Here is a 6,724-nt window from a genome sequence, read left to right as displayed (position 1 = left end):
TATTTCTAATCAAGGCATCTTATATCACTTATTATTATCTCCACGGTAAGCTGAAGGAGAAATAAGTTGTTGTTAAGTGTCATTGAATCTATTCCGATCCATAGTGATCCTGTGTAGGGTTTCCAAGAGCAGCTTGTGAGCTTGAACCACTGACCTTGCAGTTCAAATGACTTTGCAGTCTGACGCATTAGCCCACAATGCCACACCAGGACTCCAAGGAAATATAGGTTCCCTCTTCTTATGGTATTTTTCCCTTAAGGTCTATCATGCTGGTTGAATGTGTGATTTTATTGTGTAGAAAGGTTTATATTGTAGAGAGGTTATGGGATTTGGCATCAAATAGACCTGGTTTCAAACATTTTCATTAAAGTGACTGGATATATGTTTGAAAAAAAAAAAAAATTCCCAAGCTTTACCTACATACAGCAAGAATAAATGTAATAGATATATTATGAACCAAAATATGAAACAAACATAGCATAAGAAAAATCAATGCTGTACCTATTTGGAAATTAGTACAAGCTTCAAAATAGGGCTTTACGAAATGAAAAAAAAAAACAACTTTGTACTTTCATGTGAATACTAAACACAGTAAAAGCCTATCTTTTCAGTTTAATTTTTAACTTTGTAGGATGTCCACTGAAGTTTCAATTTGATTTCTTTTACGTTGATAAAATGGTTTAAGGTTTTCATAGGCAAAACATTTAGCAATTAAAACCAGTTTCTTTACCAGATTTGCACATTAGAATCACCTGGAATGGACTTCTGGTGTGATACTGTAGGACCAGCACTGGACTTCGAACCACAAGTTCGGCAGTTCAAACCCACCAGATGCTCCTTGGATATCACACACAAGGTCGGTATAAGTCGGAACCGACTTGACGTCACTTAACAACAACAATCACCTGGAAAAGTTTTGCACAATATTATATCCAGCCAATAAATCAAACACCACATTTAAGTTAATTCTGACTCCCAGTGAACCTAAGGACAGAGTAGAACTGCTCCGTAAAGTGTGTAAATCTTTGCAGAAGCCTGTTACCACATTTTTCTCCCATGGAGTGGCTGGTGATTTTGTGCAGCGACTTTTTGGTTAGCAGCTGAGCAATGAACCACAGCACCACCAAGGACTCCTTAATAAGACAAACAAATATTTAATATTCTTCCTGTAGAGGGACTTATAGCAAATACATTAAAAATAACACCATAATTATGGTTAGGTGCCATCCAGTTGGTTCTGATTCATAGCAACCCTATGTATAACAGAAGTAAACTGCCTGGTCCTGGGCCATCTTCACAACCGCTTCTGTGTTTGAGCCCATAGCAGCCATTGTATTAATCCTTCTCAAGGGATTTCCTATCTTTTGTTGACCTTCTACTTTACAAAGCATAATGTCCTTTTCCAGGGAATGGTCCTCCTGATAAAAATGCCCAAAGTACATGAGACAAAGTCTCTCCACCCTCACTTCTAAAGAGCATTCCGACTGTATTTCTTCTAAGACAGATTTGCAACTCATTCATCTCATTTTCAATTATGCCCCATCAGCAAATGAAGGTCCTGAAAACTTTGCTCCATTCACATCACTATGTTTAAACCTACTTTGAGGAGGCAGCGCTTCCCCATCATATATTGACTGCCTTCCAACCTGAGGTGCTCATCTTTTGGCACTATTATCAGACAGTATTCTGCTGCTTTCCATAAGATTTTCAGTGGCTAGCCATTCAGAAGTGATCTGCGTCTCTTCTTCTTTGTCTGTTTTAGTCTGGAACCTGGTTGGTATTTAAAATATGGGTGGCATGGCTTCCAGAGTCACCGCAACACACAAGCTACCACAAACTGTCAGATGAGTGGTGGTTAGGTATCCCCCAAATTAATTAATCTTTCACTGAGCAAATGTCTGACTGCATTCAATGCACATAGTTTTGTTCTGTATTTAATGTTCAGGCCTATTCTACTGACTGATCACTTAATAGTGAAAAAGAAATTTGTTTTCTATTTTACTACGGTTATAGTTAATAGAGAGGAGCTCTGGCAGCGTTGTTGTTGTTAAGTACTGTGGAGTCGGTTCCAGAGTTTCCGAGGGTATAAATCTTTACAGGAGCAGAAAGCCTCATCTTTCTCCCGCGGAACAGCTGTTCGTTTCGAACTGCCGACCTTAAGGTTAGCAGGCCAATTTGTAACTGTTAACCTTAAGGTCAACAGTTCAAAACTAGCAGCTGTACCGCGGGAGACATATGAAGCTTTCTGCTCCCATAAAGATTTACAGCCAAGGAAACCCTGTACAGGATCGCTGTGAGTAGGAACAGACTCCACAGCACACCACCACCACCGCCATAGTTAATAGGCATCTGGAGTGACACATGCAGTTAAATACTTGACTACTAACCAAAATGTTAGCAGTTCAAACCCATCCATAGGTGTCTCAGAAGAAAGATCTGAAGATCTGTGAAAATTATGGAGTGCAGTTCTTTGTAACCCATGGGGTTGTTACGAGTGGGAATTGATTCACTGGTAACTGATTGAAATTTTTTTTTATTTCAAATAAAATACACTTACACAAATAAACGAAAAGATTTACACAGTTTGTTAAGGGCTAAGAAGAAAAAATTAGTCCGAAGAAATATTAAGAAGAATGGATAAATTTTAATCGATGTAAAAGCCTTGTTAAAGCTAAAATCATTCTTGAACTCTGCAGGTGGGTTGGTAAATTGATATAATCACTTTGGAAAGCAATTTGGCCATATATATCAAGAAACTTAATTTTTAAAAAAAGCTAAGTGATTCACTTGTAGAAATTTAAGTAAATGGCTTCAACTGAAACTAAAGACTTATACAATATTCACTGCAGCATTATGTAAAACAATCAACAAATGAAAATTAGAGAAATTTATTACAAAAAGGAAGTTTATTACAAAAATTAAGTTTAATACATAGGATGGATTATTATGCATTTTGGTTTAATGCTAATTATGTATTGGAAGAGATTGATATTTGTGCCCATTCCAAAGAGAGGTGACCCAACAGAATGCGGAAATCATTGGATCATCTCTATGGTATCTCAAGCGAGTAAAGTTTTGCTAAAGGGAATACAGAAATGACTACAATCATACATTGACAGAGAACTTCCAGAGGTTCAAGCTAGATTCAGAAGAGGCGGTGGAATGAGAGATATCATTGCTGATGTCCGATGGATCTTGGCTGAAAGCAGAGAATACCAGAAGGATGTTTACCTATGCTTTACTGACTACGCAAAGGCTTTCGATTGTGTGGATCATGACAAGCTATGGACAACATTGCAAAGTATGAGTATTCCAGAACACTTAATTGTACTTCTGAGAAATCTGTACCTAGACCAAGAAGCAGTTGTTCGAACAGAGCATGGGAACATGGAATGTTTAAAAATTGGGAATGGTGTGCAACAAGGTTGTGTTCTTTCACTATACTTATTCAATCTGTATGCTGAGCAAATAATACGAGAAGCTGGGTTCTATGAAGAAAAACATGGAGTCAAGATTGGAGGAAGACTCATTAACAACCTGCAATATGTCGATGATACAACCTTGCTTGCTGAAAGTGAGGAGTACTTGAAACATTTACTTATGATGATCAATGAGCACAGCCTTCGATATGGATTGCATCGCAATGTCAAGAAAACAAAAATCCTCACCACTGGACCAATAAACAACATTCTTATCAATGGAGAAAAGATTGAAGTTGTCAAGGACTTCATTCTTGGATCAGCTATCTACCCTCACAGAAGCAGCAGTCAAGAGATCAGACGACGTATTGCATTGGGCAAATCTGCTGCACAGGAACTTTTTAAAATATTGAAGAGCAGAGATGTCAGCTTGAGGACTAAGGTGCGCCTGACCCAAGCCATGGTATTTTCAATAACCTCATATGGATGCAAAAGCTGGACAGTGAATAAGGAAGATCGTAGAAGAATTGATGCCTTTGAGTTGTGGTGTTGGAGGAGAATACTGAAAGTGCCATGGACTGCCAAAAGAACCAACAGATCTGTTTTGGAAGAAGTGCAGCCAGAATGCTCCTTGGAGGCTGGAATGGCGAAGCTTCGTCTCTCATACTTTGGACATATCGTCCGGAGGGAACAGTCACTGGAGAAGGATGTCATGCTGGGTAAGGTGGAGGGTCAGAAAAAAGAGGAAGGCCCCTAACAAGATGGATTGGCCAGGTGGCATCATTGATGGACTCAAGTGTGGCAACGGTAGTGAGGTTGGCCCAGGATCGGACATTGTTTCGTTCTGCTGTGCATGGAGTCGCTATGAGTCCGTTCCGACTCAATGGCACCTGACAACAACTACAACAATGTATTAAATGGATTTAGAATTTTTGTATAATTCCAATTTTGTAAATAATATGTGTAGCATTTATTGATAACAACCAACATTTTTTTTTTGCGCTGCAGTTATGTATTTTATGAGTACTCTAAGAGCTTTTCTCCAATTAAAAAAATCTAAAGAACTAAAAAATAAGGCATTAATATTTGAAAAAAAAAAAGCTTTATGTATATTCTGTCAAGAAAATTCCATACCTATATTACACACTTGGACGAAAATATAAGCCAGATATATTACAAATGCAATAAAAAGTACATTAATCAAGATATACATGCTTTTTGTAAATTCTAAATGTAAGGAATTCCCACACAGCACCCCACCCCACCCTGCAGAATCCCTAAAATCTGTGGCACTTTAAATTAGTTAGCATTTCTATTGAGAAGTAAATTATACATAACAATGATGAAAAAAGATGAACAGACCAGTTGTCTGTTATTAATCATTCCAGCTTTGTCCAACAATGCCTGAAACTCTTTTCTAATATTCTTGTTTGTTTTCCTGATAAAACTGCACTATCTGGCTATTGGCTGGACTGTTTGGATTTGTTAATCCAGCAGAGACTGAATTGATGTTAAAATAGACGATACATTGTATGTTGGACTCCATCTGCTTTGAAAGATATCTAAACATATGCTACCATCAGCATACACATTTGTATATAACATATAAAAACCTAACAGTTGGTGGTTTATTTGGATATTCTTCAGAAAATTCTATTAATAGTTTAAAAGTACCATCTTCAAAGGATGTCCTTTCTGGTCCAAATATAACTACGTTCCACTCTATGATGTTGTTTTCAGATGGTGTGCCACTAAAAACCATAAGTGGGTCCTCTTGAAATTGCTTGTAATCTCGCAGGAACCTTCTTCTGGTTGGGATCCACCTGCCCCTGGTGCAGTGGTCTAGTCCCTGTGAGTTGCTGGCACAATAGTGGCACAAAATTGATTCCATTATTGTTTCTAACTCTAGGCCTTTTCACATTTCATTATAATATAGTAATTTGCTTATTTTAAACTCCTTTGAAATCTTTTATTCGAAATTGTTTCACTATTTCTTCCATTTGTTTTAGCTGCTCTATGTTCAAGAACACACTTTAGAGCTTATTCTGTTGACTATTTAGTCTTTTCCTTCTTCCCTATATTTTTAATGACCTTTTGCTTTCTTCGTGTAATACGATACCCTTAATGTCATCCTTCAATTCTTCTGGCCTTTGGTCATTAGTGTTCAGTGTACCAAATCTGCTCTTTAGATGGTTTGTAAATACAGATGAGGTGTTTTAAGCACCTATATTGTCTCTTATGGATTTCTTTTAATTTTATTGAGCTTGAATTTTCAAATGAACAATTGATGATTTGTTTTGCAATAGACCCCTGAACGAATTGAAGAAAAAACTCAGACCTTGAGTTGCAGTATTGAAGGATTCTATGACCAAAAAAAGAAATGCAAGAAGCATCAAAAGAAGATAGAAGGAGCACATAGTCACTGTATCACAAAAGAATTATTTGATAAGTTTACCAAAGCCTTTCAGTAGCATACAGTCAAGAACCAATGGTAATGAAGAAAAAGTCCAAGCAGAATTAAAGACAATTGTTAAAACAAGGTTTTGGAATTGACAAAATACCAACAGAAATGTTTCAATAAATGAATGCAGCACTACAGGTGCCTACTCATCCATTCTAAGACATATCCAATTGACTGGTAGAGTCTATGTTTGTGCCCATGCCAGAGATAGTTGATCCAACAGAATGTGGAATTATTGAATTGTACCATTAATATCATATGCAAGCAATATTTTTAAAATATCTTTTTTTAAACTTTTTATAGTTTACATGGGAGAACATCAGTTTTACAGTCATTGTTTCATTGCAATAATTACAATCTCCTCTGTGCATTCTCAACCTCTGTTTTTTTGTTTGTTTGTTTTGCTCTGCTTTTTTTGGGGGGATGCACAAAAATACCACTCAGGAATATATAAAAATTTAAACAACCAAAAGGTACAATCTGTAAGCCTGCCTCCTGGCTGCCAGCACTCAGTCTTACTCTTTCCATGAGTCTCGAGTCCTCGGCTGCCTCTCTCTCCATGCCCTCATCTCTGCCTCCATCTCTGGTGTCATTGCCTCTCTGGATATGGTCCACATTCTGCTCATGCAAGCAAAATTTTGCTGAAGATAATTAAAAAGACAGCTGCAGCTGTACATAAATAGGGAACTGCCAGAAATTAACCCATATTCAAAAAAGGACATGGAACAAGGGATATCATGTTGATGTCAGATGGATCTTAGGCAAAGCAAAGAATATCAGAAAGATGTCTTTTCTTGAGTACTCAAAGGCATTCGACTGAGTAGATCATAAAAAATCAGGAGTA

At 37.3% G+C, this 6,724-nt stretch overlaps 1 pseudogene; it reads right to left on the bottom strand.

The window, feature by feature from the left end:
- Positions 1 to 4,794: 4,794 nt before the first annotated feature.
- Positions 4,795 to 5,310, bottom strand: LOC102824668 (annotated as a pseudogene).
- Positions 5,311 to 6,724: the final 1,414 nt, after the last annotated feature.

The sequence above is a fragment of the Chrysochloris asiatica genome, unplaced genomic scaffold, assembly GCF_000296735.1.
Source record: "Chrysochloris asiatica unplaced genomic scaffold, ChrAsi1.0 scaffold00241, whole genome shotgun sequence".
NCBI lineage: Eukaryota > Metazoa > Chordata > Mammalia > Afrosoricida > Chrysochloridae > Chrysochloris > Chrysochloris asiatica.
This window is presented reverse-complemented; position numbering and strand designations above follow the sequence as displayed.